Here is a 12201-nt window from a genome sequence, read left to right as displayed (position 1 = left end):
AATCTCCGTGCCAAACTTAGCATGGTTGTTTTAATATGCATGTTGTATGCCCAAGTATGCAGCTAGTTGTTTAGTATGCATCTATCTTTACTCTGAAAATAAAATTATATCTAATATGTGATTTATTGGAGTCTAACACCTATTTTCTTCTCAGGTTTATGCCAATCACGTCCTCAGAGTTTGGTTCCATTGATCCTATATATGGGCGAGAGACAGATGACGACAATGGACAGTTTGTCGAATCCGGAAACTATATATAGCACCGGAAACTATTCTAGGAGAAGTTCGAATCCATTCCGTTCGGATATTGATCGGTCTTGGTTTGACATGGTTTACGCGTTACTGGTTCCCGGAAGAGTCGGGATCCACCCAACGGGAAATAACGCTTCATACTAAAAAAATATGTACCAAAAATATGTACTAACAAAGAAAAAATACTAACCTTCAACCTTGGAAAGAATTTGGAGTCCTTTGAAAGATGGTGTACCAGGGAAAAACCTTCATCCGGGAAAAAAAAAAAAACTTGCGATGAGAAGGATGATGGTGTGTGCTTCGTGAATATTGATGTTTTTCTTAGGATTTCTTTCTCTATATTGGTGTATGGTTTCAATAGGTTTTTGTTGAATGCTTCATGAATATTTATGTCTTTATATAGATTTTAATATGACAGCAGTTGAATAGCATAAGAATTCTGTTGTTGATCCATTAACTAATTCGTATCCATATCTATTAACTAATTCGTATCCATATCCAATAACTAATACATATCAATTAACTAATCCATTATAGATATGCATTTTTTTATCGAACTTGTTCACGGGATACTCTAATGGCAACTATACACGTATATTCCGATTATGTTTGCGCATCTCGTTTCTTTTTCACGTATATTCCGATTATGTTTGTGCATCTCGTGATCCGTTAATTTGTAATTCGTGATCCGTTAATCAATATCTAATAATCGGTATGCTTACTTTTTGGTATGCTTACTTTTGGTATGCAACAATATCTAATAATCAAGTTTTGAAAATGTAATTCGTGATCCGTTAATTTGGTATGCTTACTTTTTGGTTTGGGATCAAAACAGTTTAGAGTGTGATTTTGTTGGCTCAGAGAAAATAACAAACTGTATTCAACTGGCGAAACAAAAGAAAGAAGTCCATCAACATGGGAAATCACCATAATTAACATTCAAAAAAGTGCTGAAATCTACCCTTGCACTAAATCCTTCTACAAAAACAATTTGGATAGCATCTCTTTTGTAGGACTGTCAGTAACTGAGGTCGTCACCTCAAGCATAACTGTTGTTATAGGTCTGTTGTATAGTACCAGTGTACCATCTACAAACCGATATATTTCATCTGAATACTTTTTTTTATGGATTATGGTGATAAATGTATTTGTGGAACAGGCACTACCCTGAACTATTTCTTAGATGACCGCATCAATAAAGCCGAAATTCTTTTCCCTGGTGTTGGATTCTTTCTCATTGCAGTTTTCCTTGGAGCTGCTGTTCACTCATCAAATGGAGCTGATAATAAAGCAAAGCTCAGTAGCTTGTCTAAAGATAATACGGATGAGGCAGGGTATCTGTAATGACGCGGTCATGGCAATTGGACAGCCGGCGCCTGCCGTTACCCAATTACGTTCAGCTTCTAGAAGAAGATCAAGTGCAATTCAAGAGGCTGCTTCAATCAGGATTCAGGCATTCTTCCGTGGGTATCTGGTATAATTTTCAAAACAATCACCATTTGTCAATATAAAGATTACCAATTAGAAGTCTCGTGTTAGATAAATCAACTCTCTGTATCTTCCATTGCAACAGTCAAGGAAAGCGCTTTGTGCACTGAAAGAACTGGTGAAGTTGCAAGCACTTGTAAAGGGTTACCTTGTGAGAAAACAGGCTGCTAGGACCCTCCGGTGTATGCAATCCTTGGTGACTGTTCAGGCTAGAGCTCGAGCCCAAAGGAACCAGATGGCTGAGGAAACACATCTCCTTGCCCATAGGTCATCAAACTACAGAAATTTGCTGCAGGCAAATCACATTCGACCAACATATAATGTAAGCCTCCTAGAAATCAGTCCATATGTTAAACATTTCTACTGAATGTTAAAAATGCTAAAGATTTAGCATTCAATCTTGCCAAAAAGAAGTCTTCTTGAAGTGTACAACTTACGGGCTATGCATTTATGCAAGTACCAATAATGCACCAATAATCTCATAGCTATGTATAATCTCATATAACTTCAGTTAAGATGAAACATAAAAAACCAAAATAAGAAGTCGAAAAACTCACATTTGTTCCTTCTAACTTAAAAGGACAATCCAGGTCCATTGTAGGTATGTCATTGCCTAGAAAAATTATTGTAGCTTTGTAGCAATTTCCAATTTGGCTGGACTCAATCACAGACCTTAAGAAGGGTTCTTATTGTTAACACTCGTTGCAGTATTATCAATTTAAGCACAACAATACCTCAATGAAAAACTTACATTGCAACACACATTTCAAAATAATAATAATAATAATAATAATAATAATTGTAGATATCTGCTCCGTGAATTATATTCTTAGTTCTCGAACTACTACGAAACAAAAAAAATCAATCAATAATCAAGTAATACCATTCGTTTAATAAAATCAAACTACCATAGTAAGTAAATTTCATACAATTAAATTTCAGTGGCCTTATTGTTTATTATATTACTATTTTTGAAAAAAGAGAAGGATTAGGACATAACGTGAGTTGGTAGCATAAAACTTCAATTGATATTAGATTTAACAACTTACAGATGAGTAGATGCATTGAGAGAGCGGCAAGAGATATATCATCGGAAGAAAACCCACGTGTTCCTTTCATGTAATACTGTTATGAAGACTTTCCTCAAACAATTAATATGCAGGGTTGAAATTTAATCTACCAGCATTATAACAACAAAACAATAAAACCATTGATTCCCAACAACAGTAACAACAACAAAAACAATAATAATTGATTATGATTCCTAGACATATCAAGATTATATTCATAAAGAAAGATTTGATGGCAATATCTACGTGAAAAATCACCTAAAAAGTCTAAATTAAGTAACTTAAGTTTGAGCCGAACAGAGATGGAGCCAAGAAGTCTAAATTCACCTAAAAAGGTATTAAACATGCATGACATATATAATTAAGTACCTTTGAAAGGAAAACTGTGTTTACATCTGGACTTTTCTTAAAAGTGTGCAGAAGAATTCTTGTTCTCTCCTGATGGCTGAGCAAACAAAACGCCTATTAGGATTCCAAACGTTCACAATACATAAAGCAAAACTCATACAAATAATATGTCACACGGATAAAAACATGGTAGCACCATATATCAAAGGTTTACGGAGCTTCACGACATACTTAGTGAGCACTGTGGTTCATGAAACTGAATCAGGAACTCGCAAGCCCTGAACTTATTTGGATTCATCACATAAAGTGCCTGAAGAAAGAAAGAGATCGTGTTAAACATGAGAGGGGGATATATAATAACTCTTAACTCAGGAAAATATATATGTGTCAACATACATCCATTTATTCCTACTTTGTTATGGGAAAGTCACATTTTTTTTTTAACTTACACTGACATTGATACGTATGTTTGTGTCCAACATGGATACACAAGGTCCAACACAGAGAAAAACCAAAGTGAGGTATTATAACACATACAACATAAGTGTGTCGTCCCATGAAGCTTTGGTTTTTCAGCATAGTCAACTAACAAAAGTCTTAATTACTGGGTCACAAAATCATGAGTAAACTTTATTTAATGCGTAAAGAGTTAAAATTCATGGCGAAGAAGTTTTTTTTTCTTAATATAACGTTCTTTTCAAGTGTAATAGAATTCTTTTTAGTATCACTTCAATTGGAGATAATAGTTGATAATGCAAAAGCAACATTTGAGTCTGAATACACGACTATAAAGCCTACCATATGGGAATTCCACATTTTTTAGTGTGTGGAGACAAAAGCATGGTCTCACAAAAATCACGGTCTCACAAAAATCAGAACCATTCTAATAGGCAGGGTTAAACAGCTGGATAGGGAGCCAACAGACACGCAAATGGAAACCATATGCCCGCAGCCCATTATTACTCAAATCTTTAAGTTTCACTCAAAGATAGTGATTTTGATAAAGCTTGACTTTACAGTTTCTGAAGAATGAGTTCCAGACCACAAACTCAGTCGTGTTTGGTTTTAAAGGAGATAGTGCATGCATTACATGTAACTTTGTAAGTTCAAAATCATAAGAACAAAAGTACTAAACTGTTTTACCAATGCCAAAAATGAAGCCTAATATAGTAATATGTTATAAAAATGTAGTATATAGTATTGGTTTTGGACTATAATCGACAATATGATAACATTATCCTTGTGACCTTATCAAGTATTGCTCTGTTAAGCTTCATAACTACTGATATCTAATTCAAGAGCTAGTGTTGCAACTTGCTAGTGTTGCAACTAAAATATCCCAACACGAGAGTTGCTGCCTCAACTTGAAGGGATCTCTCTTTCTTTGTCTATATCCCAAGTTTCATATTACTAAACTCAATTCAGGAAGAGACAAAGTTGATTTCCTGAGAAAACAAATGAAGAGAATCTGAGTGAATATATTAAACTGTCCTGCAAGGCTGCAGCTCAGAAACATAAAGTCTAGTTTAATGTTTGGGGCTTCATGAATTAATTAACCTAACTAAAACATAATGGTCTGAAAGACACTGAGAGGGTGGGCAACTTAGCTTATGATAGTAGTCGTAGTACTTCGTAGACCTCTGTGATCATTAGGGGGGGATTAGGTTCGGTTCATTGATTAGTTCCTACTTTTAAGCGATGAAATGGGAGTGATGATGACCAATTTCAGTTTTTTATGTGACTAAACATTAAAACACCAGCCTCAATTTTGCCTTAGCACTTTGAACCTAAGCGAACGGCTTGTTTGCTTAGGTAGCTAGGAAAATAGAAAAAGAGAAAAACACTCAACAGCATCTGCCTTACTTCATTTGTCCACTTCTTCGTTGTTCTAATTAATATCTATTCGGAGATTATTTCTAAGCTCTAACGAATATGTATTTCCAAATCTGAAGCTTCTGCTACTGAAAAATCTCAAGCAAATGAAGTTGAATCAGCTCAGAGGTGTAAAGCTAGGCTAGAGAGACACAAAACTAACGTTGTTTCTGTTTGTGTTAATTCCTGCAGAAATGCCATGTGCATTGCCTTGTAAAAGGACCAAGTGCAATCACAGCACAACGCAGGGTCTCGGAAGCACAGGACACGGGCTTTACCTTCTTGGGTTGTAGGATCACTGGCATAGGGACTGCCATCTTAGGAAGGTCCTTATTCTAGGGTGGTGTTTATTATGAGTTTCATGTCTAGTGTTGTACTTCTTCAAGGATGGGATGACTGGGGTGAGCCGAGCAATCATAGGTACGCCCAAACTAATCCCAGATTTCTACTTTGTGTAGGTAAAAGTTCCTACAGCGTTTAATGATTCATCCTCAGTGGTCAAAGGGTACTGTCGAGAGAATAGTATGGATAAGGACTTCCAGCTTCTTGATGAGATGAAGAGGAAGAAAGTAAGGTGCACAATGGTGACTTACAGTATAATAATTGATGGACTATGTCGTTGACAGGATAAGTTTGAATCAAATGATGTCAAAACAAAGTTAGGGGTCTCTTCCCTCCACCTTGGTGACAGGACTTGACTTGAGACCCGAAACCGTAGCAGTTCATCGGCTTAAGAGGTGGGATCAATGGCTAAATGTGCTGTCTTTCTTCAATATGACCAAATCTCTTTAGCAGTCCAGGCTGTTCGTAGTGGTGGTGGTACTATAGTTTCTGAGGGGTTGAATGAAATGGATGGTGTGTCCCCAAAAGATAGCGCAGAAGGCGTTGTGGTTGAGGATTTAGGACAGGATGGAAAGGAGCAAGGTAATGGAATGGCGAATTTTGATTGCAATGTGTGTTTGGATGTGGCTAAGGAACCAGTTGTTAGTTCATGTGGTCATTTGTTCTGCTGGCCGTGTTTATATCAGTGGTTGCATATTCACTGTGATCATAGGGAGTGCCCTGTGTGCAAAGGGGAGGTAACTGAAGCTGATATTACACTCATCTATGGGCGAGGCAATTCCGAAAAGGAAAGTGGAAGAGAGGGGAAAGAGGTTGATTCCAGTTTGTAGATACCCCCAAGACCTCGTGGTCGTAGGTCGGAAGGTTTAAGACAGCGGATAAGCAGACCGCTTCTAAGGAGACCGAGGGAAGACTTAGGTTCATGAAGAAATTATGTATCTATGATTGCAAAGACTGACTTAGGTTTGAAAGAATCTTCAAGCTTTTTTTTTGCTTGTAACGTGTAATTTAACAGGCTAACATCATGAAGGACAGAGTGCAACTGTGCAAGTTCCCAATGTAGAAATTCATAATCAGCAAAACAAAGCATTGCAATTTGGTAGTGAAATTAATTTACTTGGGACTTAAGTAATGGTTATAAGAACAAAATATATGAGATAAACTAACCTCGGCCTAATTCTTTTCGACTATTGGCCCGCCATAGTTAGGTCCATATATCTGACCCTCTTTCTCAACTCCTCAAGAAAGGGAATTCCTGAGGTTGTAAAGAAGATACCGCAATTCCAAATCCAAGATGTGCCTGCAAATTCCCTACTTGATGAATCTGAAAGAGATACCTAGTCTCGAGCAAAGGAAATAGATAAGATGAACTGACCTGAAGTATCTCCATCTTCATATTTGTCTGTCGTAGTTGAGTCGACTGAAGGTGCAACTGTCTATCAGTTTTCACCTGTAATTAATTTATGGTTTTTTATTTTCTTAACAATATGGGAATGAAGTTTAATAATATAACCAGTTCTAACTGTAAAATGTTATGGTAGGTCAGTTGTCTTGTGCAATGACATCCATGAACTCCCTTATTTGGTTTGCCTAAACAGTATTAGGCTCTTATTATATTTTGTTAGTTGATTATCATACCTCATTCTTGGCATCCCGAATTCAAACACTTTTATGTGTCTTCCCTCTATGAGGTATCTCAGATTCGCGGGTTGATTTGAAACCTTAATTATTAGGAGATTGCTTGCGCAGTGTCCCTTTTACCTAGCCTTACTGATTTTCATCCACCCATCTGGTTGGATAGATGTGGGCAGCATGAAAGCAAGGGTGTAGATACTCCATTTAATCCTGTAATTTATTCATCTTTTTAAAATTTATGTGTTTATTCTAAGCATCATAGTTTCACATGATTTCACATATAAATACCTCGTGGAATTGACTATCTCTAGGCATACTTGACCTTTATGAATTAAACAAAGTCATCATCATTAAAAAAACAGCAATCAGTTTGCTTATGTGGGTTTACACTGGGGTACACATGAAGTATTTTTTCCTCGAACTTCTAGGTTCAATAATAAGATGTTAAAACTATAGCACCATGTCAACCCCTAACATAAGAATTCAGAGAACAATTTCAATTGGCTCTTATACACTTATTCAAAATGAATAAATAAATATATAAATAAATTGAAGTAGAAGAACACAGACCTGCTTTTTCTTTTCTCAAATATTCAGCAAAGATCTCCTCTATCATTGGGCACCATACTTCAGCGCACTGAACATTTGCAATGAACCCAAATTCATTTTTTTTTCTTGTTGAGGGAATGGGGGGAGAGAAAGAGGCAGATGCGATGTTGGCAGCGTAGATCTCTCTTTTTTTTTTTTTTCTTTTTTCACAGGCTATAGAGAGTTGGAGACCGAGTGATTGAGATTTGAGAATAAAGAGTTTCGGGTTTTCAGGTTTTCGTGGAGTGTGGTTTTGTTCGAAAATTCCTCTCCTGTTTCGTAAATAAACGCCCAGACGTGAATTTGGAATTGCTAACTTTCCTGTTTTAACGCCTACTATATCGTAATTACTTAGGGACACGTGGACACTCTCAAAACTCTCCCTCAATTCATGAGGGGAGAGCTATAATATATATATACAGACAATGTTGTGATTTCCACTAGCTATAACATATCTGAATGAACATTTGTATTCAACTTGAAGATCACTGTTCTCTAAATAAATATCTTCTTTCTAGTCTCATGTCTTTGGAATTTTTCCTGAGTTTGGATTTTTGTTTTTCTAATATAGGGAGTAAAGCAGCAGGCTGGCGCCGTCAATCCGAAATTTTAATCAAAGAAGATGGCAACCATTTACAAATGGTAAGTTTGTTTAGTTCGACATTGTCATTTGAAACTACAATGCTCAACATCAATTTTATGGATTGTGATGGCGTAGGCATGAATATTCATGATAGTATTCTATTGTGATAATTGTCCGTTGTTATATGATATTGGTTTTCATAGCACCCATTTTTTAAAAAACCAACACATTTTCAGCAAATGTGTTCTTTTTAACAACCAGTATCAATTTCTTCTCCCCTATATAAATCTTGGAAACGGTTTTAGTTATCTCTTCATAGACTTTCACTTTCTCTCTACTTTGAAATAATCAAATCATTGGAACTATTTATCTGTTAAACCCTAACTACGATATTTTTTATTGGAACTTTACTTTATAAAATCTATGTTTCACATTTCTCATTCTATCTCTACAGGGTTACTTGGTTATCCCTTAGAAATGAAAGGCATGAAAGGCAAAGGGCTAAACCCAAACTGAATTAAAGGTCTTTCATAGAGTAGTAGATTACATTGTATATAGATATTGTTCTTTTCTAAATGGTGCCATCAATACTTTTCTAGCGTTTCATTAAATTAATGGAGTAGGTTGTATTAGACTATCAATTGTTTACATATGTGTTTACTCTTTTTATAGCTTTGGTTTTGAATGTATAGTCGCCATGGAAAAACAGACAGTAGTGTAATTGCATCAGGAAAGGTTACGAGAGTTGCTTCACGCACAAAGGGCTAAGGAAGTCAAGGCATGTTTTTCATTGTGCTTCATTTAATCATATTGTTTGTAGTACTTAGATTTGGCATGACATCCTAGAACTTTTTAAGGTGGGATGAAGTGGGTTTGGGTTAGATCTCAGATTGTTCATTTTAAAGCTAATTACTTGATATGGGTATGGATTCAAGTTAATGAATTAAAAACAACCTAATAAGATCCAACAGTGTTTGTCAAAATATTTAAGTTAGTAACATAATGAGGTTGTTCGCAATTTGATAGAGTTCACCTTTCAAAGAGCAAGGTACTCAAAGTGTCAGAGGCCATATTTTTGAAAATACAAGTATTCGAGGAATTGAGGTCAGTCTGTATTTGAAATTGTGTTGCTTTAGGTAAAATTTTCTGCTCAAGGCTCACAAGTCACTAAAGTTTGTCTTTGTTCACAAATTAAAAACGTTGAAAGCAAGGGTTCATAATAAAGTTTTACATATATTGCTCAATTGCAGTGATATGGTCCCATATCACTGCAATGTAGAACATATTGGTTGGCAACCTTTGAGGGAATGTTAGGTCAATGATTATCCCAACAGATTGATGTGTATTTCATTGTAAGGAATGCATGGATATGATTTGTTGTGCAGTCTATAAAACAGGGATTTAATGCATGCAAGTTTTGCTTATCCCTATATTTGTCAGTTCTTTTGATTCAATATTTACAAAGTTGGGTTAAGGTGGGGTTCTCTTTGATGCCACCTATCGTCGTGGTAACATTAGCCTTTTTATTTTGTTACGCAATATGAGAAAATGCTTTTTCCATCCTTATGTATAGCCATCAAATGCGGTTTCCTATGTATTATGTTTGATATATATGCCAAAATATTCCAAGGCAAACTAATACAGCTGATGCCTGATAGTCTAAGTTCTATTGAGAACGTAGAGTGCATTTTAGAGGCATGTTGTCTATTAGGATATGTTAGGGTAGTTATGTATTTCTACTAGGTAGGGCTTGCATGGCCCAGATGCATATATAGCTAAGGATACTCACTTTTGTGTGACCAACTTTTGTAATCTTTTTTTGTACTATTCGGTAAGATAACATAGTATCAGAGCATGATCTGTGGGGTCCTCATGTTTCTCGTCCATGTTTTTGTTGATTCTTGATGGGTCGAGTTGATCTTCTGAGTAGTGGTCTGTGAGACTTTGGCAACATAAAAGATGTTTAGTTGGTGGAGTATTGTGATATATTTTCTTTGGCTTTGCTTCTGATTTGAACAAATCTCGGTCATTTTGAGTGTCTTGTGTATTGTTTTATTTCTTTTTTTATGGAAGGTCTAATTCACTCAAATCTTTGGAAGCAATGTACAATTTGTTCAAATGGAGTGATAGTTAAAAGAAAGCTTTCATCTTTATCTTCATTGTGGACGGATCTGGTTCGATTGTGACATATGTATTCTCAGGTTTGATTATGTTAAGTTACTTTTTGTTTGTAGTGGATTGATGATTATTGATTTTGTGAATTGCTAAATATCGTACTTAGAATATAGTTGGTTGTATTGAGTATCTTTGGAGGACTGAATTTTAGCAACTGTTGGTTGGATTTGAATGGAATTTGATTGGTGTTATTGGTGCTTCCTTGAATATTTCTCATACGTGTTTGCATTATGGCGGACAATGGTGATTCATTACGTGGTATTGGTGACACTGCCTCTTTTTGTGTGTGTAGATGTGTATGGTCGTTGAACAAAAGAGAAGCGTATCAAAACCTAATTATCCCTCAATAAGTAAAGGATGAGTAGGGTATCGTTCCACTTTTAAGTGTATGTTTATATGAAGGACCCACTTTGAAAAGGGGTTTGAGGGATTAAAACTATAATTGTAGAGATTTTAGATTCTAATGCTAAACTAAACTAAACTAACTAAACTTATACTAAAGCTAAGAATTGGAAATAGGGAGAGAATATGAGAGAGATAGATTCAAGAGATTCAAATCCACCAATGCTTTTGATTCAATGACTTTTGCTTCATGTTGTTCTCCAAAGTAGACTACAATCGGCAATCGAAAAAGTGCCGATGCCTTTTAGTGAAAACATCGTTAAACAATTAACTCTACTTAAGGTTGTTCCTATGTTTATGTTACTAGTATCTTCTTTCCTTTTATGTGAGCTTGGGCAGCTATTCAATGAATCACCATCTAAGGCAAACACAAGGAATACTTCTCTTACTCTAAAACACTACACAATTAGAAGAAAAGTAGAGAATAATAAGATAATATTCAATTACAATAAATAAAACTCTATTCTAGCATTATATTCAATTGCAATAAATAAAAACATGTTACTATCAAATATTCAATTGCAATAAATAAAACCCTAAACTAGCATGATATTCAATTGTAATAAATAAAAATCTTAATCTATACTTCCATCCCTCAAAGTGGGCAATGAAACTAATAACTAAAAACATAAATAACTAACCCGGATTGAAGAACACCATAAACCGTAGAATCATTAAACCTTAAGCACACCCCTTCATCTCCTCCCTTGAAGGAGAAGATTAGCCTTCCATATAGAAAGAAGAACACGAAGAACGAGAAGAAGAAGAGTCGAAGAACATAAGACTAGAAAGACTAATTTATTAAGACTTCAAATAGTTAAAACCGATCTTTTATTATTAATCTCTCTCGCCTCAAGTTCGAGACAAGAATATAAGTAAATTGGCCCATTACATGAGGCACTTAGGTCCTCTATTTATAGGGGTTACAATGAGCTCTAGAAGCATTCCAAACCGTCATTTGTTTCCTAATACAAATAGACTTCTTTTCAGAGTCCAACTTCATGTCCAAAACCGAGAAGGAATTGGCTACAAGATGTCGATTCATGCGTCCCGGACTCATTATCCATGCGTCTTAGACTCAAGCAATGCGTCTGGACTCACAATCTATGCGTCCCAGACGTGAGCATTGAGTCTAGACTCATGATCCATGAGTCTCAGACTCAGAAGTCTATTTTCCCTCTTTTGCTCCATCCTTTTATCCTCTTTTGCGGGCTTTGGTCCAAGCAACGAATCCTTTGGCCTTGGGCTTCCAAATAGGCTTTAAAATAGGTCCAAGTCACATCTTTAATAGCTCTAATTCCTTGGCCTTCTCCATGATTGTCCACAAGCCTCCCATGTGATCCTTAATGCTCCGAATTGCTTCGTTTTACCCCATTTTCTCTAATATTCTACAAAACTGTCTTTTTCACCTGTAGAATCTTAAAACATAACTTATAAACACTATTA

At 35.8% G+C, this 12201-nt stretch overlaps 1 long non-coding RNA gene across 8 annotated transcripts; it reads right to left on the bottom strand.

The window, feature by feature from the left end:
- Positions 1-1099: 1099 nt before the first annotated feature.
- On the bottom strand, positions 1100-8013 carry LOC147499385 (uncharacterized). Of its 8 annotated transcripts, none has more exons than XR_015195846.1 (7): positions 7578-8013; positions 4406-4603; positions 3390-3468; positions 3180-3255; positions 2790-2865; positions 1889-2029; positions 1100-1723 (listed from the first exon to the last, which is right to left on the bottom strand). It is a non-coding gene; the product is annotated as an uncharacterized LOC147499385 (long non-coding RNA). The 8 variants fall into 8 exon arrangements; XR_015195849.1 differs by lacking the exon at positions 4406-4603 and adding an exon at positions 2298-2412; XR_015195847.1 differs by lacking the exon at positions 4406-4603 and having other exon boundaries at positions 7578-8009.
- Positions 8014-12201: the final 4188 nt, after the last annotated feature.

This window comes from Coptis chinensis, chromosome 5 (genome assembly GCF_015680905.1).
Source record: "Coptis chinensis isolate HL-2020 chromosome 5, ASM1568090v1, whole genome shotgun sequence".
In the NCBI taxonomy this organism is placed as follows: Eukaryota; Viridiplantae; Streptophyta; class Magnoliopsida; order Ranunculales; family Ranunculaceae; genus Coptis; species Coptis chinensis.
This window is presented reverse-complemented; position numbering and strand designations above follow the sequence as displayed.